The 21,982-nt window shown below is 36.5% G+C and overlaps 1 protein-coding gene across 5 annotated transcripts in view; it reads left to right on the top strand.

The window, feature by feature from the left end:
* LOC134675405 (latrophilin Cirl) overlaps positions 1-21,982 on the top strand; it is a 514,068-nt gene that overhangs the window by 86,531 nt on the left and 405,555 nt on the right. The window lies entirely within an intron of this gene.

Genomic DNA, 21,982 nt, shown 5'->3' with positions numbered 1-21,982 from the left:
TATATCCTTACGTATTTAAATAAAAGTAAACAAACCCTTAAATGGCTCCTCAAGCCAGTTGAGGGTAGATGAAAACATTACATGAGCGAATAATGTAGGTTAAAGTCAGGCCGGTCAGTGACAGATCCAGACGGTTTTGTATTTGGTTGGTTGGTTGGTGTCGAAGAACTTAAATAGGTACCTAGTATTAATGCCATTAACATTTAACGTACTCATCTACTCTTTAGATAATAAAACGGACTATAAAAAACATAAAACGGAATCATGAATACAGTACTTATAAAATTCAAGAATTTGCCCTAGGTACTTTGTGATTCTGTTTTACTTCGTACTTAAAGACTCGTTCATTTTACTCGCCCCAGTTACTAAGATCTAACTTGGTTACCGCTACTTTGGCCTTAAGGTCTTAAAAGACCTAAGTGCCCTGTATTTTCTGCATAACAGTACCCTTTTGTAACTATAAGGTCACAATTAGGTTACGTTACAATCCCTTGGCCTAATTTAGCGTGAATAAAAGCAAATTTCTCATAAAAACAAAACGACCCGGAACCATTTATTTCGACATAAACAACAACTACTATAAACAATACAGAACACATAAAGGATGACTCACGCTAGACCGGGCCGTGGCCGGGCCGGGGCGGGCCGGAGCGAGCCGACACAGGAGCTGTCAGGAGCACCACCGTGACCGCACCGTTCCGGGGCCGGGACGTCAGTGCCACCCGTTTATTACATTAACACTAGTGCTGTCCGAGCAATGTCCGAGCCTCTAGTGTTTGTAGAAACTCGAGTCCTTTGAGTCTGAATGACTCACTGACTCACGCTAGAAAAACAGCTCCTTTTTACAAGACTGCGCTTTTAAAACTTCTTCCAAGTCGAGTCCTTTGTAGTCTTTTTTAAGAGCAACTCAAAAGGACTGGATCGAGCCTTCAAATAAATACGCCGTGAACAATTTTGTAAGTATTTCCTACATAACAGTAATATAACACAATAATTAAACGTAATTGTATGATTTCTGTACGTATCTTATCTACAAATTATACATAAAGACAATGTGTTTCGATTTTTTTTGTTAAAATAAAACGAGAGTTCTCTGAAAAGTACTCAAGTCTCTACAAGAGACTTGGGTCTCTATCTAGTTGAAAAAAACTCGAAATTAAACTTAATTATAAGAGTCTGAAAATTGAGTAGTCTTCAAGCAGAGGACTATAAGGGCTCGAGTACTACCCAGCACTATCCGAGCCGACCGGGACGTCCGAGCTGACTGTTCATGACAAATGTCATAATACATGTCAATCAGATTGAAAAAAATGGTTCGATCGAAAGCAAGCGGATATGGAAGGAAATAATAAAATCAAAATATTGGCCCTAGCTGCCTTAATGACTGATGAAGAGGCTACTGCACACTCTAGGTAATGGGGCGTACATCCAATTTGGTCGACACGTTCGGAAAAATGAGAATACACAGCATGATGTAAAGAGCTTTATTTACATATGACCCAAGACTCTTTCAAAGCCGTTCACTGCAGAATTAAATAATGTTTAACAAAAATAAAAATTCTGTATTTCTGCTTAAGGTAAGATATGGAAATACAATGCATGTACCTACTAATAAATATGTATAATCAAGTGCCGAAACATATTAAGCTATTAAGAGGAAAGGGAATGACCGATTCTCCATAGTTCCCGTTTTCCTGACTAGATATTGATATTATGGAAAATTTAAGTAGCCTTCAGCAAACTGTAGTGATACCCAATGCATTTTGCTACATTCCACAATTGTAGATTTTTCAGCTTATCGGGTTTTGACATTATTTTCTCCCATCAATCCGACGTTCTTCAGTGTTCATGTTGTGTTTAGTTCAGATTTATTCAGTTCCAGCAACGCATAAGAAACGAGTTTAAAAGAGAAGAAATTTACAATGGCTGCGAGAATGTAACAAAAATTTAAAGTATCGATATAAGATCTTCAAGCTGTTTTCGGCCACAGCGAATACAGTACACCACTAAGAATGTCGGTGGTGCGCTCTCAATAAAATAAGTAAGTAAATAAAAACTACTTAAGCTCGTTACACCAAGATAGAATTGTAATAAACTATCTACTTACTCACTTACTTTCCTCTCGTGAAAAACAAGCCAAAATAGCAATAACGGAACCCTTACAGTTTCGTCATGTCTGTCTGTCTATCTGTCCCAGCTATTTTCACAGCTATTTTACTCAAAAAGTATAAGATAACGAATTTGGAAAGTAGGTATATTTTGTAAGCCAGTAATTAGTTTAGAAGTTCAAATGTAGGTAAACAAGTTTAATATTTTTTCAGGCAGTTCATATTACGAGTGACGTGACTATACCATCATATCAGCCTTTTATTACCCACTGCTGAGCATCGGTCCCGAGCCAATCTCATCCAGAAGTGACCCGCAGTCTTCCACTCAACGAGCTAACGGACGCCAGGCACTCCTTTCGTCTGTAAGCGGCCACCATTCTGTTAACATTTTGGCCCACCTGCCATCACTCTGCCTGGCAACTTGTCCCGCCCAGCTCCATTTAATTTTGGTAATGACGTATCCGACTTCTTGCAACTTGGTGCAATGTCGAATCTCTACATTCCTCACTCGATCTTGTAGTTTGATGCCGACCATGGTGCGCTCCATGGCTCTTTGTGCCACTTAGATTTTATGCATGACGTGACTATATAGTAAAATATAAATAAAAATAAATATACGAAGAGTTTTATTGTATTATTTCAGTAGTTAGTGGCTTTTGGGTAGCTTTGGGTAATTTTAGGCAGAAAAGAGGGAATATTACGCAAAATTCTGCATAGGGGCCCCAACTAGCAAATCTATGTGCTATAAAAGTTGAGAGCACGTTTTTATTTTCGCTTTTTGGTGCTATAAACGGTGTAAAAACAGTCGAATAAAAGTCCTGTAAGCGTTTACTCAACGCGAAAAGGCGCACTTATACAGACTAAAAGTGTTATAAAAATAGAGTAAGCGCTGTATAAGAAGCAAATCGATGCTGTAAGAGTTGAGTAAAAGTTGATATAAAGCGCTTCTAGTGTTTTAATAGCAACGATAGTGCTTTTATTCGATTATTTGTTCTATAAACATTATCAATTTGCTATTACTCAGTGAAAGTGTTCTATAAAAGCAACCGCACTGCTTTTTCTCAGCAAAAATGTTTCGTAAAAGTAGCCGAATTGCTTTTACTCGGCATTTTGAATGTGTAAGAGTGCAGTAAATGCTTTTATTCAACAAATATGTGCTAAAAACGATCTCAGGTAAGCGATTATATTTCAGTTATTTGATTAAGTTTGAGGCCTAATCGTCTTCAAGTGTCTAATAAAACAAAAAGGTACTTAAGTATTTTTTTACTGCTGTCATCCATGACATTTATTTTTACCGTGATTGTGTACATAAGTTTTTACTGTCTGTAAGTACACGTAATACAGTAAAACCTAGCGCGAAAAATACTTTATTGATAAAACCAAAGGCACTGGTTCATATATATTCATGGGCCGCCTATTTTCTTAAATTTCAATAAAAAAATATTAATTAAAATAAGTAAAAATTTGCTTACACGATCTAGTTTCTGTTATATCTCATTAATTCGACTATAAGTCGAGTAACTGCGTTTACTGCTACACTTATAGCACATGTTGTCGCCATGTTTATGGATTTATAGTCCGGTGGCCGACTGCATGAAACCCTACCTGATAAAAAAATAGAATAATCCTACTCTGTGGGGGTAGCTGACTTTTAGCAGCTTCAACTGCTCTTGGTCGGCCGTGGCTTAACTTGGCAAATTTTGCGCAAATGGCAAAAAAGTGGTACAAATATTCATCAAAAAAACAAAAGTGGTCAGCTACATCCTGTGTTGGCAGGTTCCTGTGTCCGACCGAATTTGTGGTACCACGTGAGCTACAATTTACTTCATCGAAAAATAGAATGTCACTTGTATGGTAGGATTGCTGCCATTCACATTTTTTTTAATGCGGACGGACTGCAAAAGCTATCCGGCTAAGGTGAGGCCGACCAAGACATACGTCAACAAATTTAATGTAGGTATTACAATCAGTTTTTTTCATTCTATTTTTCGATGAGGTAAATTGTAGTTGTCACGTGGTACCACAAATTCGGTCGAACACAGGAACCTGCCAACACAGGATGTAGCTGACCACTTTTGTTTTGCTGTCCTCAAAGGCAGCTATCCTACCCTGCAAGTTTCATTCTATTATACGATGGGGTTTTTTTTTTGATGAATTTTTGTGCCACTATTTTGCCATTTACGCAAAATTTGCGAAATTAAGCCGCGGCCGACCAAGAGCAGTTGATGCTACTAAAAGTCAGCTACCCCTACAGAGTAGGATTTTCTATTTTTTTATCAGGTAGGGTTTCATGCAGTTGGCCACCGGACTATATTGAAACGTACAACATGGCTGACTTGTGCTGTTAATGTAGTTCAAAACTCTTTAAAAGTACTCTAAGCTGAATACATTTTGAATAAAACCTGTAAATACACTTCAGCTCCTATAACAGCGGTTTGAGCCCCATTACCCGAATTATGATATAAGCGCGCTGTTACAGCAGCATTGTTGCCAAATGGTTATTGGATTGCTTTTAATAGGCTTTTATAGCAACAGAGAAGAGAGTTGAGTAACAGTTGTATTAAAGCGCCTTATTCAGACAATTAGCTATTCTATAGCTGTTATATGATTTTAATAGAACAATTATGCTGAATAAAAGTGATTTAGTAGCGCTAATTCAGCATTTATTAAAAGGTGGAATAAAAGTGCTAAAAGATAGTGCTATAAACGTTTATACGACACGATTATAGCACTAATTAGCGAAAATTGCTAAATAGTCGAGTTAAGCGTTATTATACGATATATTGGTGTTTCAACAACCGTAACTCGGCTGTTATACGATTACAGGCTGAGTAAATCAATTCTTATACGACTATTTTGCTAGTTGGGGCGTTACTACCACTAACCCCAGGACCTACTGCGAATCACGAAAATCAGGATTTCGTTTCTAACACTCAATATCTGCCTCTCTGTATTTTTATAGCTTGTCAAAGGACTGTCTTATTTCAAACATAAATAGAGAGAATCATACTATATTTGTCTTACACTAGTACTAGCACCCGAAAGAAAAGGATGAGTTATAATTTTTTTGTTCTTATTTACTGACTAACTGCGTACGAAATAAAAAGTATCTAAGTAATATGTGAGAAAAACTAGTATCTTAATATTTATTACTCAGTGATCTGACAAATCATCGCAAAACCATCAAAAATCATTTATATCTCAAAATTGGACTAGGTTTATTAAACTCATATTATGTAGACGAGTATCTTTATAAAATTTCCAGATTGTAGTCAAAAACTGCAGTTCAAAATTGTTAAAAAAAAGTTGTATCATGTTGTTCCACACAATATTTATTTTTGCGATAAATAGTCCGAACTCTGTTCATTATAAACCTACATCTCCTTCTTTCCCCTGCCCTTATCCCACGTCATGTGGGGTCGGCACAACATGTTTTTCTCTTCCATTCTCCTCTGTCTTTCGTGTCCTTAGCACTCACTCCTTTCTTTCTCATATCCTCTTTCACACAATCCATCCATCGTTTTTTGGGTCTACCATACGCTCTCCGTCCATCAACATTCATCCCTAACATTCTTTTGCCTATATGGCATTCTTCCCTCCTCATTACATGCCCATACCACGACAATCTAGCACTCCTCATTTTCTCCGTTACTGGAGCTACTTTCAAACTTCCTCTTCATTATAAACCTACATGCTCATTATTAAATCATTTTTACGTGCAGTAACATCAGTAGGTGTCTCATTGAATATAATCCGACTAATATACATTTCAGCAACACCTCCATATTTCACTAAATAAATCAAGACGTCATCCAACCTATATAATCTTGACGTATATTAGGTATATCAAAGACGCCTGCAAAGAAAATTAAACCACTATGTTTTAAGAGTCTGCACTCTCGAACAAGCCTTGAACCGAATTATGAACGTACATTGTGCCAACACACCAAATACATGTGGCTTAAAGGTCTCGCATCCAGGCCATAACTGTTTTAAAAAAAACACCAAATACATGTCAATACTACCAACACAAAAAAAACAACGCTAGGGCTCGACACTTCCAGTACCTACTATTTATCGATATCGATAAATCACGTGGATTAATAAAAGAAAACATTATATAAATAATTATATTTTACATGATATAAGTAACATAGTTTATTGTACAAGTAGGCAAATTACAATATGCACTTATGAATTAGCGCGCATTTTTTAAAATCCTTTTCCGGTCTAAAATTATTAATTAATTAATGTACTTACTAACATCTAGCTGTAATGTATTATTTATGGTGCTAACAATATTGTATGGAATTTTTATATTCTGAAATAAAGATATTTTATTTTATTTTATTTATTTATTTTTATTTATTTTTTAAAATGAAAATATCGCATACAAACATCAGTTTACCGACCTGTTCAGATCGAGTGGAAATCTGGCCAAAAATATGTCAGTAGTTAGTCTTGTTACACGCCCACCACAAACTTCACATTTTCATAAAGATTTGGCCCCAATTTAATAACAACTAAAGTATTTTGTCTAAATCACAATAAAAAATAAACACGTATTTCCACGTTCACAACAATTTTAAATGACGTTATTGACGTTTTACTACCGATAATACCAACCTAAAAAAAGTATGTGCTACCAAAATGCAACAGCAGTCATTTTAATTCGATAAGATTATTTCTATGCCTCAATGTTGGTAACAAGTACGTTCATAATTTATCATAGTATGGAAAGTCGATGGGCTGACGCCAAGTACCTAATATAAACCGACCAAGTAACGAATTAGCTATACCATCATATTTAACAAACAAATTTATGACGTTTTGCAACCTTCGTAATTTGGCAAATATATTCCGACGCAGCCGGGCATGTATATTGTGAAGGGTGGTATTCCATCTGGCCAATCTTGGTCCAATGTCTATTTGCGTCTCACATTTTGCTTAATGAGAGAGTGAGACGCAATGCATATTGGACAAAGATCTTAAACTAGTAGAATACCACCCGAAGAGAAAAATTGAGTCGCCGGGCTGTCAGGAGGCTCCGGGACGTGACCGAGCCGGGACCGCACCGTGCCACGCCCGAGCCCCGGTGATCACGTGATGCTCTCCATAGAAAACTAAGCTCCGGAAGCTCCGGCCCGGCCACGGCCCGGTCTAGCGTGAGTCATCCTTAAAAGGTTCCATAAACCTTGGACCCTACGGACCCCGTACGGAACCCACGGGACGTAAATAAAATGGAACTACGCTTTCGGTTGATGAGGCTGAAAAAATATACTGTTTTGGGTTCACGCTCTAAAACATCGACTCTAATTAGGGTTCCGTACCTGAAGGTAAAAACGGCACCCATTACTAAGACTCGTCTGTCTGTCTGTCACCAGGCTGTATCTCATGAACCGTGTTAGTCAGTTGAAATTTTCACAGATGATGTATTTCTGTTGCCACTAAAACAACAAATACTAAAAACAGAATAAAATAAATATTAAAATGAGGCTCCCATACAACACGCGATTTTTTTGCCGTTTTTTGCGTAATGGTACGGATCCCTTCGTGCGCGAGTCCGCCTCGCACTTGGCCGGTTTTTATTTTGTATAATCTTATTGCTTGCTATCTTTACGTTCAAAATCTCCAACTCGCTCATAACAATCACACAGACAGACTAATTTCCCAGAATCCAGACATCCTGAGATCCTTCTGATAAGACTAATTATCATTCTCAACAATAATTGGTCTAAACCAGACAAGCTGAAAAGCTGGTTAGCTCTGAATTTTACTACCACAGACATGCATATGAATAGAGCTCGCATGTACCATAGAGAAATTCAAGTAAGCTTAGTTTCCAGCTTAGCAAAAAATTACTTATGTTAAGATTCAAGTTAGTTAATTCAGTTTTAAGCAAGATTGAAAAAGATCCAAGCTAGTTAATTCAGTTTTAAGCAAGATTTTAACGTATTTATCATAAGGTTAACCATACCTTCCATACAACTTTTAAGTAAGGAAATCCATGCATGGAGTGCGCTTTGAAACTAAACTTACTTATTTATTTATGCTTGTACCAAGATATTTATAAAAGTTTAATGTCTAATCGTCAAAATGTCAAATGACGAATCGCCTGACGGTAAGCAATTGGGCAACAGCCCATGGACACCTGCGGCATCAGAGGGATTGCAAGTGCGATGCCGGCCTTTAAGATGGGAGTACGCTCTTTTATTGAAGCTTTGAAGGTCGTGTCGTGATAAGCAAACAAAACATACGTTTATTTTTACTTAATTTTGTCTAACAGCTTCTGACCTACATATATGTCTGTGCCTACAACTAATCGCTTGGGAGAACTTGCAGAAACACCCCGTGTGGAACCGCCCGAATAGGGATGCGACAAACTTTCGAAAATCGAACGTTCGATGTTCGGAACGTACGAGTTGGTCTCCCAGTTTCGACTTTGTACTAAGCCTAATTTGTTTGTTGGGTACCGGATTTAATGCAGAAGTTACTAAGCGGGCGAGGTGTTCAAAATTACCTTGACACGCTTATTCTCTTAACAATAAAGTCGCGTCAAGATCATTTATTAACTTCTGCTGCTGACTGTATGTTCGAATATCATGTTATATTGATGCGTAGTGTTCTAGCTCGGTATTTTGCGTAAGTACATAAATTATAATAAATAAATATTCTGAGACAATCTTAAACAAATCGAACTCTCCGGTAGTAAAATAATAAGGCTTGTGTTGTGGATATAAGACAACGATATATTTAATAGATATGTATGTATAAACAAATACTACAAAACGTTTTATACATAAAAAAACAACACATAAATACCCTTACCAGGTTTTGAACCCGGGACCTCCTGTTTCTTAAGCAGGGTTACTCCCGACATGAGTATGAGATAAATAAAAGCTAAAAACGCATAGCATATTTAATTTATAGTACTTAAATGTTAGTTAAGTTTAAGTGGTAATTTTCTTACCTGACTGTTTATACCTCTGTTATTTTAATATAAGTCGTCAGTGGTATAATCGCAACAGTTTAAACATAAGACAAAAAACAGGATCCAACCCCAATTGTAAAGGTATTTTTATGTTTATGACAAATAACTACAATGAATGAGATGCTAAGGATATTCTGGACGCTTCAGAATCCGAAGCTTCTCAATGTCCAACTATTAAACGACATGCATTCTTTAAATACGATGCCTGCGATGCTTACAAATACTTAATTGCTATGCGCGCAAAACGAAACCGAAAGCACGCGCGTATTTCGAATATCGATCTCTAAATATGGATATCGAAATCGAAACCAGGTCACGTCCCAGCACTACGCGAAAAAATGTTTCGATTTTGTTGTTTGTTGGGAAAATTATAATTAATGAAACAACAGAATTATCCCTACCAATTCATATTATATAGGTATATCTTTTTTCGCTCACTGCTAAATACAATTGCGGTTCTTTATGCCACACAAAAAATTAACACTTGAGAGTTCTTAGACCACCGAAAGCTACGCTTGGCTCTTTGAGCTACATATTATTGCTGATTTTTGCTGGGCTTGGCTTTTTCCTAAAAATTCATAAATGTCTATGACGAACGACTTATGTGCAGACGAAGTCTCATGACAAGGCTATTAGTTTAGTTACATAATAATGTGTGTGTTACATGGTAATGTGTTACTTATTCCGAATATACAGGGTGGAAAGATAAGTCGGGCCCTGGAGGGAAATTACCTTAAATCCTTAAGCTGGCTCATTTTACTTAAAGGAGACATTCCTTTATTTTTAAAAAGAAACAAAACGGCATTCTAAGATTTTCTAAAACTCGCTTGCCTCGCCCGGGACTCGAACCGTCTAAAAATTCCAAAAAATAAAAACTCGCAATTTTATTCTACTAGTCGATACAGTTAATGTTAATGATAACATTTCTCCAAGAAACATTAGGTCTTACACTCGTCTGTTGTACAAAATATCGATAAAATCTAATATTAATAAATAAATCTATTTTTTTTTCTTTTTTACTTCAATTTGGCTTGTCTAAAAAATCGTAAGTACTAAACTTAAGATTTTTTAGACAAGCCAAATTGAAGAAAAAAAGAAAAAAAAATTGAATGCAGTTTTGTTTCTTTTTAAAAATAAAGGAATGTCTCCTTTAAGTATAATGAGCCAGCTTAAGGATTTAAGGTAGTTTCCCTCCAGGGCCCGACTTATCTTTCCACCCTGTATAGACTTGGATAGTAATCTCTAGGGATTCGTCCCACTCGTACGTAGTTAAGTATAACTACAAAAAGATTTTAAAACAGATACTGACGCAACGTTTTAAATGCTGGGTGATGCAAGTTAATGGACGCACGCTGCGCGGGAGGCGGGAGTTTAGTTTCAGCTTTAAAAAATGCTATAAACAATACAGTTGCTCTAAATTATTTAAATATACGTGTATTTCAAATCGTAGATTTGGGTTTTTACAACTGTCAATGTTTTGAGTGATTTGTTGACAGCGAGGCCCTTAACTGTCAAAACTGTGTTCAAAACTTCAAGACCGGTAACGCACTTGCAATCCCTCTGGTGTTGCAGGAGTCCATGGGCAACGCTAATTGCTTACCATCAGGCGATTCATCTGCTCGTTGGCCTCTTATATCATAAAAAAGCTGGTTAATTTACACGAAAACCTAAGGTACTTAGACTTTGATACAATAAGATAACTGTGTAGGAAGTTAGGCTTCACGTAAATGCATAGAAATATGTTTTCACAACACAGGCTACAGGACATAAAAAGCAGCCTAACGCTACGTCTTACGTAGGCGAACAACGCGCGAACGCGGCGCGGCGCGGCGCGGCGAAATCAATCCTTTGATGCCCATAGAAGTGTCCTACGTAAGCGATCTCGTTGCGAACGCGGTGCGGCGCGATTTGCACGCGAATGTCAGGCGGCGCGGCGCGGCGCGGCGCGGCGGCGGCCGCTTTCGCCGCGCCGCGCCGCGCCGCGTTCGCGCGTTGTTCGCCTACGTAAGACGTAGCGTAACCATGTACACTGCATGCAAAAATCCCTGTGTAAGCAGCAGCCTACTGTAATAGGATTTGTATAAGCTCATTATTTATGTTAGCGGTCCCACAGGCACTTTTAGGTCTTGTAGTCTGGTCTGAATTGCGTCCTGTTACCTTGTAAAATATTTATTTACTTAGCTTTTGTTACGCAAACTCTTTTAAATTTAACGTAACTTTTATTTTTGGCAGCCCTAGTGTTTTTATGACACACACACATTCGCAATTCCTTCCGTACGGAGACTTATATTTACGCTTGTGTTTATCACGCGCATCAGGGTTGTCAAAATAATTTTTGGAGCTCAAGGCTCCGAAGTTCGAGCCACTCGAGTACGTAGTCAAGTGGTTTGAAGTCGATGTAATTAAATTACTCATCTTATTAGATGTAATGACGCAAGTGATTTACCATCGGGACCCCTAGGGTTCCGTAATTATGTTAGGTAATAATTCGATGAACATCTAATCAATTTGTTGTATTTGCCGTTGTAAACGGAAGAGCTTTTAACTTAGATCTTTGTCGTAAAATTATTTGGTCTTCAATGGAGAAAAAAACATTATTCCGTATTATATACTATGTGAATCAAATAAGGCATTTATTTACATAATATATTTAAAAATATATACAGTGGTACTACAGAAAATGAATAACCAGCTTAAATCTAATTTAATTTAGTTCATGATATAATAAGAAACATTCCTAAAAAAAAGACTTTTTTTTGAGACATCTGTATCTCTCACTAACTAAAATAGGTACCTACAAGTTCGGAGAAAAAAGTCGAACTAAAATGTGCTTCAACAAAAAGTTAACACAATTTAGTACACGGCTACCGACTTAGCTAAATCATAAAAGCAATCCACTTAATTAGGAGAGATACATGTCAAAATCGAGAGCAAAAAACCCCCGATGACAGCTACATGTAAAGTCTATTTGACTTATCTAAATGTAACTCAATACGACCATAAATGTACAGTTAGATGTATATTGTGTATACCAAAGACGAGAACATTGTAGACTGTCAATTTCCAAAGTAATACGCTTAACCTCGTATGACTCGGGGCAATTTGGCGCTTTTGAATTTAGAACTTACTTTTGTTCCTTTATCATTCTGGTACCTTGTTGTTCATTTTGCTGCATTTGTCACCCTCTTGTCACTCTCTCCTCTTTATCTACTCAAAGGTTAACTGGAAGAGATCCCTCAAATGGATAAGTTCGCCTTTGTACTTCTTACTAATTGTATGTTATTTTTAATATGTCTTTTTGTACAATAAAGAGTTTACTACTATTACTACTAGTTCTATAAGAGTTCAAAACTCGAGTTTAATTTGTACTTGTACACGTACAAGGGGACTTACGAGGTACTTTTGACCGAGGTCAAAAGGACTGCAAAGGCTATCTGTGTAACGACGCAAATTTGGTAAGCAAGGGAAAATTGCATATTGTATAGCTTTTCGTAGCCTTAAACATCTATTGAGTTACCTGAAAAAGTTAGAATTGATATTGTTGAGGTGATTAGTTACTAACAAGGGGTTCCCAATCTTTACCAGTCCACGGCGCACTTGCGAGTTGAAAATTTCGGCGGCGGCGCCCTATTCGAAATAGTCGAAATAGCATGGTGAGAAGGATTGCCTCTACTATCTACGGCGCCCAGGGCGCCGCGACGCGACGCACAGTTTGGGGTTCCTAATGTTCCTATAATGAAAATGAATCTCAAAATTACCAGTCTATTTCCATAATTGTCTTTGGAGTGTAGCTATACAAATGCTGGTATACATTTTGAGCATCCATTTATTACAGTACCTACTTAGTCTACAAAGAAAATCGAACTATAGACTTGAACTTTTTTGTATTTAAGGAAAATCCAAGGATTTAACACTCAGATAACAAGTGTCTCAAAAGCTTTTTAATGAATCGTTTCATAGACAAGCTGTATTCGTTATTCCATTGTACAGTCTTTTAAATTTGCCTTTGAGATATTTCTTCTACAAAAAACTCTTTTAACTGCTTTAAGGCAAACTGTAATGACGACAATTTATAGACACAAGTTGTATTTTTTATAGCATGATCGTTAAAATCAACTCATAACTGGCCGTATTCATTCACAAAACGAATGAAACATAACGCATTCGCGGTCGACCGAACAATTTTCTCTAATTCTACGTTTAATTTCAACAAAAACTGACCGCCGTTTTTTCTAACGTCACGAACCACCTGTTAGTTTTCGAATCTTGGGGCAGAGACAATTTATTGTTTTTAAAATTCGAACGCGGGGCTTGGGTTGTTTGGATTTTTTTTTATTCGCCCCGCGGCTGAATTCGTAGTGTTTACATGCTTGGCTATTTGGTTTTGGTCTTCGACTGCGTTTCGGCTGCATGTGGTTTTGGCGCGATCCCCGGATGTCAGACTTTTTGCCCCGATGTTAAGTGCAACTCAAACATCACTCGAGTATATTTGCGGTTGCAGTATGTTATATAATTTGCATTTAAATTTCGTGCCATCTGTTTGTTATATTCTCTCAACTGTATTATTGTCGTATTATTTTTTGCAAAGATGGAAATCTGTCTGATAAAAAAAGTAAATGGTAATCTTTTAAAACTTTTTAGTGACGAAGAACTGAAGTCGTGAGATCAGTCTATTGTAACGTGTTTTTCTTGTCGTTCTTATCTCTGTGACCTTAGATTTTACTATTCGAATGAATCAACTTTTTTTTCACTCGTTGCCAATTGCCATGGTTACTTTCACCTGGGTCACTCCTTAAATCCCGGTTTTATGGCATTTGTATGTAGTTTCAGGCCCTTTACGTAATGGTACCTATCTAGCATATTAGTAACCCATGGTATAACTGTTCTACCAAACTGTATCACTATTGTCTCCTGGCTTATGACAAAATAACAACTAGAAATTGTTAATTTACCTATTTTCCTCAAATCCAGTATAAATTTGCCCTCCAGTTTGATAATATTAAAGGCCTGTGCACAACTGCACACCTGCTGCGTGTGCGTGCGGCGTTGTAGTATACAGATCCTTATGAGAGACGGCACACCGGTTGCGTAACGTGTCCGTGTGTAACTCGAACTTTTAGCGCATGTGCACGAGCACGTACGCACACGCAACCCGATGTGCACAGGCCTAAAGTAGGTATTAGGGATATTTAGTTCTAGATATACTAATAAATAGAAATAAGGGGTTGTGCACTAATCACACAAGGTGTTTTCGGCTACTTTTGACCCCCCTCTTGGTGATATTTGGTGAGGTTTTTGGCTACCCCCCTCCCCCCACACAACCTCACGTGTATTTTTTTGAAAATTTTTCGTTCGACCAAATTTTAAGATAAATAGCATTGTATATAGAGAATCTTGTTTATTTTTTTATTTTCGTTAAATAGACTCTACAGACAGAGTGAAGATCTATGTTTAACGAAACCGGGAAAAGGTATCTACTCATGTGGTAGGCTTTTTTTTTGTTTCGTTCACTGTAGAAAAATACACGTGAAGTTTCCTTATATCCATCTCCCCCAACGTGATCTATCGTGATTTTTTCGTGACCCCCCCTCCCCCTAAAGAACCTCACGTGATTTGTGCACAAGCCCTAAGACAGTCGAGACATTTTTAAGTTGCTTTGTTATTAGATAGAGATCTAATAACAAAATGTCGTAAATGACAATGCTTTAAAAAAAGATATGCCCCTTTAAATGTATGTCTGTGATAGGTTTCAGACTCATAAAGACAACGAAATGACTTTCTATTTCATGTTACGAGTAATTTGAATCAATTTACGATATACTTGGAGACTTGAGTGCCAATATACGTTTCATTTGTTCCGTCTAAGTAATATACTTATAAAATAATGCTTAGAAGTACAATTATGTTGTTTACACTTGAACAGGTCTTTATTCTAATTGCTGCAAACGGAACAATAATACTTATAAGAACTGGTAGGCTAACAGACCAGAATAATTCAAACTATAGTTCGTTTATTTTAGCATTAGAAATAAGGTAAACAATCTTGATGTGTCTTTTAATTGAAAAACACATTTTAAAAATAAGTTAAGGCAAATATGTAACAATTATGAATCTAATGCGATCATTTATATTCTTCTTCTTTCATAAGTAATATGTAGTTACTGATTTCTAAAAAGCATTTTTCAATTAAAAGACATGTGAAGATTGCTTACCTTCTTTCAAGTTCTTTCTAATGCTAAAAAAACGAACTATAGACTGAGGAAAATAATAAGAACTTCATCAAATTAACGAGAAAGTATATCGGTAAGCGGTTTATGCTTGAAAAGATAACAAACGCACATAATTAATTCTACTTTTGTAACAGTATCACTTCAGAATCAACTACAAAGCGCTATGAATAAGTGATCATTAAATATAATGATAATAATCCCTCATTAATAACAGATTACTGTCCAATTATAGGTACAATAGGCTAGTCAACTCAAAAACCGTTAACAAAAACAGCGCTTTAATGAATTTTGAATCGTTCCTAAAATCACGACCGCCCCAAATGCTGTTCCATACTTTAAATACCATACATATAACGGAAATAATCTTAGTCACGTCTATATCTCATTAAATGGCTGGAGACTATTTATCTGGCCGTGTCGTCTGTGTGGCTACCATTAATATGTGTCAAAATGGCTGACTGTCTCTGGAGGATTTTTGTTTCTCATTTTGTCCAGCGATTTGATCTCAAAACCACTGTGTCTTTACCTCAGCTGCTTCAGTTTTGTAATGCTAGTACGCCTCACAGCGGATCGTTAAAAACTACGCAAAATTTGTGTTCGAATTGCTATGGGTGTAGGTACGCTTCTGTTGGAATGGTTTTTAAACGTCTAACGGTTCTTTTTTATGTCATGAGTAATTTTGTAAGTTTTTTATCGCTATCAAAAGTGTTCATTTTAAGTTCCGTTCATCGCTACAATTATAACTGACTTACCTTTTAAAAGTAAGTACCCCAATCCACAGGAAATAATATATTCGTGAGAATAGACCTATAATTTGTCGCTTTGTTAGTAACACTAATAAAAAGTGATTTAAATTATAATAATAAACATTTTTTTCAAAAACATGACATCGTAATTTGAAATGAAGTTGTAACTCTAACCTCAGCCCGTAAATTAAGTTAATACACGAGATGCAAAACGAAGTGTTTATAAATAAAATCTATGACGGTAAAATGGTAATAAAATGTGCCGAAAGAACAAGCAAATGGCGATTAACATAACCAAATGAGACGACAGGTAAGCGCGTGCACGGCCGGGGCGTGATTCTGAATCATAATAATGTCATCTACATACATCACATTAAGTTCGAGCCAAGACCTAATGTCCGAGAAAAAATATTCAAGAAAAAAGCAACAAAAAAATTCGGTACCAGTTTTTGTACGCGCGAGGTACTTTGCTGGACCACTGTGATGAATTTACGTGAGGAAATTATTTTGATGAATCGTGCCAACACAAACCTAGTGGTAATTTTACAACTGTCAATCACATGCGTAATTTCGCGACATAATTTAAATGCACTTACATGAATTGTGGTGAAATACTACTTAAATGAGCGGTCGAATCGAAATGACATGACCTTAAAAGTACAATATTTACGTATTCATACAGGTTAAACAGAACGTCTAGTTCGCCACAGACAAATTGTTTATCTAAGAAAGTTTTAACACTAACAACACCGATAAAAGTAATCTGAAACTGTCAGCAGACTTATCGCGAAGTAGCATCTTATGCTAAGTAGACTAAAATGATTGAATGCACAAAACCTCTGATCAATGCCGCCGTCAGTGGCACCTCCACTAAATCTATCACCGCCCTATCAAGCCATTCGGGAAAAACCGTCACCTTCCTATCAAGGTAGGTATGTTTGAGCTTCGAAAAAACCGACCCCTCCTGTCTGTGAAGATAAGATGTAAATTACGCTTCGGGGTGTTTAAGCGAATTTACTAAAGTGCTGTTGAACGAAATTAATGTTTCAGCGCCGAATTTTGGCGTTATGTTCGATCTATAGGAGCGTTCGCGTCGCTTACACTTTTCCCTATTTCAACGTAACCTAAAAATAATTGGATGGGATAAAATCAATATCAGAATTGCAAAAAACATTATAAACGATGTCTTTATATGTCTTGTTTCAACATTATCGTTTAATCCAAAAATCATTAGGGACATCGCAAAAAAACATTAGACTAAAATATCAAGAAAATATTTGAACCAAAGAATAAAGATTGTGAAAAAGCAATAGAAAAAGCAGACCATTATTCCTAACCGCCTTTTGGCAGAGTATCGACGGCAATGTAAATGGAAAGAACCCCATTCTTATTTATAACGCCAACTCCCCGAAGTTATTCCCATTGGTCACCATCGCTTCAGGAACCCAGTATAAGTGTCTTCAAACTACGCTCAGCAGTTACGGACCTGAAGGTCTTAAAGATGCTGGTTACCACAAGGAAGTGTCTGAGGTAACGGTAAGCTATGGCTATAATATAACACCCCAAGTTGGATGGTCGCGTCCTCGGAAGGCCTTCAATAATTTAGCGATACTCTTTGTTTAGGTCGCATAATAAGCTTGTTTAGAGAGAAGTTGCTTAATTTCCTAGGGTAGCCCCTGAGATTAGTGGAATGCATAATAAATTTTGGAGCTCTGTAGTTGTCTGGTAAACAATTCTGTCTTTTACGGGTAATGAATCAGAGCATTTTTCTTCGTCCTTCCTGTTTAGAAATATAAATTGGCCACTTATTGTAGCTAGTTCAATTATTCATCAAAAACAGGCTATTTTAGTTCAATGCTTGACATGAAGCTTTGTAATTTTGTCTATTTTTATTTGTCGGCTATACATGCAATATTTTGTTATTTTTACTGCCTTCATTGTTAATATCATCATTGTCAATATAATTAGTTATTATTGCAATATTGCTATTATAATTACAATTCATTTGTCAAAAAAATATAAAGCCTACATTTCAACAACTCAACTCGGTCATTAAGCTTTAAAATCTCAAACCTTTTATCGGTGGTCTAAAAGCTATCGCTTAGTGTCTACTCGACCAAGCCGATACACTTACAATGGTCTTTGTACTTATCCACAGCACAGTGGGACAATGCCTGCTACAACGGACAAAATTGCCATATTGTGAGAAGATAATTTAGGAAGCTTAATGTATGGCTGTTACATTTTGACGGTCTTTATTGAGAATGGAATCTATTGTGCTAGAAAATAAGCTGTGATTTTTTTATCGATCCTAAGTGCTAATGTCATTAGTCATTGCTGTTATCATTGTATTAATTTTACAAGCTATAATTGTTGTTTTACCATTATGTCACTAATTGTATATCAGGTTTTAAATGTTAAAAGTAACTAATTACAATAACTATTTATTGATATTTGATCGTTATTTTATCAGCGTCTTGAAGTAATAAATTTTGAAAAATCCGAATTGAATTAGATATGTTTATATTGGTTTATTTTGTTTACGAACCGTAAAATTAAAGTTCATCGTAATGTTAACCAAATATTTTCGTAATTCCAACTTCGTTACGAAAATAACCAATGTCAACAAGCAAATATGAATTAACTACAAATGAAGTGAAAAATTCAAATAGAAAACTTCAATATTTGATAAGAAATTCTCTTTCAGAATTATGTTTGGAAGGTTATTAGTTCTAAACTGTGTACTCCAATTTTGTCTCCGAGTGTGGACGTAATTTGTTTGCTTAGTTGCATGATGGTTCTATTGGCCTGTCTTTACCTCAAATTAGTCATGAGCTTCGTATATGCTGCACAGTGGTCCGTGTATTTGGTTAGTTACCTGGCGTTTGAGGGTAAACTGGGCACTGAGGTATAAATAATGTAAATAGATTTCACCTCTGATTAGGTAGAATATTTTATGCATGTGTGTTTAGTTACAGTTTATTAACGCTACAATTATATTAATATTTCTGATGAATTAATATTACAAGCTATATAGTGATAATCAGCTTACTTATTTGATCGGATCGAGCGAAAAATTACTAGTACTTAATTACACTTCGCGCCTAATAGGTACTTAAAGTATGTTATTCTGAAGACAACATTCATCATTTCTTATAATTTGTGCCCTTAAGATTTTATTAAGTGCTAAGCGAGGATTAGGGCTTAATGTTCTCCAGTAAAAAGCACTTCGCTATCATCTACAGTGACTACAGTCCTCTGACAAATGCCGATTAACTCAAAAATGTTTGTGAGGATTCTTTTCAAACTCAAGATAAGTTTGAGAATAATATCCACGGCTGCAATGTCTTGATAAAGTAACAAAAGCTTTTTATTCTAGGCAATCTAAAAACTTTTGCAATTTCTTACGTTTTTTATCAATCAAACCGCTCAATTGTTTCAAAATTTCAAAGTCCCTCATGAATAATGTTTGTGAATTCAAAAGATCGTTGAAATTCCCTAAGTAGTGAAAGTTACTTTTAAAAGCAAGAGAAGTAAACATTTAAAATTCGCTATTAAATAGAATTCCCAAGGAGGGCAACGTGCTATCGGGTCAAACCAGATCGTTCGAGCAAAAATGCACAAAAGTTGTCAATAAAGGACGAGTGGAAGTCTACATCTAAATATGTTTCCGAGCTCCGACGGGGCACAGTGGTGCAAACAGCCGATAGGGCGGACAAAAAGATTCCTCGGCATTGTGAGGCAGCACAATGGCACACGGTGCTAGAAAGAACTTGTAATTACTATTTTCCTACGGGCGCTTTTCAGGATATATTTTTAAGGAAAATGGAATATACGTGAGGCACCGGCTCTTTGTGCCCTTTTGAATCTTTGCCATAGATATCTTTGGACCACTTTTGTTACAAATCGTGCGTCGTATGCCACCGAGTTACTAATCAAAGGGAAATAAAGATCTGATTGATAAGTGCGGTTTATCGTTCTGTTTAACTAATTACCGCTTTTCGTGTTACAGGTACGTTAATGCTAATTCGCCGGCAGATTGGAATTGGTAAGATTTTAATTTACATAACCTCGGCTTGGACGATTGAGTGATAAAATATCTCGAACTAACATAAAGGTGGACATAAAGCTGTAGTTATGAGCTATTAGCATAAAAGGTAAAGTTATTAGCGACTAAGTAATCTCGCAAAGCATCGACAGTAAATACCGCTCAATATTTACGCATATAAATTGTTGTTCAAAGATCAAATGACAGTATTACAGATCTTAGACCGGGAGAGCGGCTCGGCTATTTACCACTTGTACATCTGTAATTACTATATAGCCTATACGACTTTAAATATACTGGCGTTTTACTCGGAATCTTGCTCGTGCAGCTTAAGCGTAAATGAGCGAATGCAGCGGGCGATTATCGACCATAAATCACCTCTAACGCATGCATTTTTCTTAGAATAAAAAATATTTTAAGCGACTAATAAAAATACGTGAAGAAAGCGTCAACACTTAATTTTTATCTATGAATGCTTTTCGAAAGGTCAAAGAGCCACAGTGGGTCGTCTAGTAGCGTATGCGGACAAAAACTTCAACAAGCTACTTAATACTAATAAAAATTTCGAGAGAACAACGCTTAAGTGGCATTTAGGTGTCAGTCAACTGGTTGATAGTGCGTTTTGGTCGTAGGTGGGGCGACCGGGCCGGGGCGGACTGGTTTCAAGGCAAAGCCGGTTGGACAAAGTGTAGCGACTTAGTAACTTGGTATACTCCTTTGTGGGCGCATTCCGATAGATACGGCCCCAGTCGAGTGAAATGCGGATAATGAAGAGCGGTTATTGTGATTTGTGTGGCATCCGAGTTGCAAACTAGATGTACTGAGTTGGTCCTGTTTCGTATCTCGGGATCGCTCGATTTATGATTTCAAATGCGCCAGAGCCTTTCAGAGGATTAAAATTTAATGGTAAAGTCGTTTGAATATGCACAGAAAACGACTGCTTAAAGTTAAAGTAAGCTCAAAGTTGAAATCGGTAAAAAAAGGTTGACCGCTCCCGCCCGTCAGGCATTGCATGCTGCAAACATCAAGATAGAGATGTGAATATTTATTCCCTTGTACTTGCAACCGTCAGTTGGGAATGGTGGCAATTTTTTTCCAAAAAAGAAGTCATTGAAAACAAATCGAAACTTGTTTTTTTCCGAAGACACGGATGCAGATCGTGTTCGGGCAGTGGTTTTAAACCCTCGGAACACGCGAGCAAGATTCAGAAGTTTTACGACCGACAGATGGGGTTATTTATATTGAGAGTTTTATTAAATAACGTTATCCGAATCAGTGACATTAAATCCATTAATGCTTGTCCCGCAATTTTGGAGCCTTAAAAGAAAGATAAATGTTCGTTTTTATACACGATACAAATATTTGTGTTGGTTTTATTTTGATTGCGCTTTAAACAGCTGTTTTTAGTAAGATTAAAGGCTAAAATGCTTCGCCTCGGTTAATGAATAAATTTACTTTATCGCGGTGCTTTGGGCATTAAAAACGAGCGTTTGGGTGTTTTATCTTGTATCTACGAGCACAGTTTTATCTACTCCAACTTAATCAAAGCAAACTGTCATTTTGTTTTCTGGAATTTTATATAAGAATATAATTTACTAAAATCATCCACTTTAGGCACTGCCTTAATCTTAATATATTTTTGGCCAGAGTTCTTTGAGATGTCATTGACTTTTCAATAAATGTTCGTTTTGAACGTTTTTGTTCTTGATTGAGTGTCATTGATAAAAATGCCAGCCTCATAACGGCATGCAAATCACTTGGTAAAGTTTTGTACATTTATAAACACTTTATTCATACCTTAAAGTTTGTTATTAAAGACATACCTTTAAGGAAAAAGATGTGCTTTTAGATTAATGTCT

The sequence above is a fragment of the Cydia fagiglandana genome, chromosome 22, assembly GCF_963556715.1.
Source record: "Cydia fagiglandana chromosome 22, ilCydFagi1.1, whole genome shotgun sequence".
NCBI lineage: Eukaryota > Metazoa > Arthropoda > Insecta > Lepidoptera > Tortricidae > Cydia > Cydia fagiglandana.
Note: the sequence above shows the minus strand (reverse complement) of the source record. Positions and strands in the feature narration are given on the sequence as shown.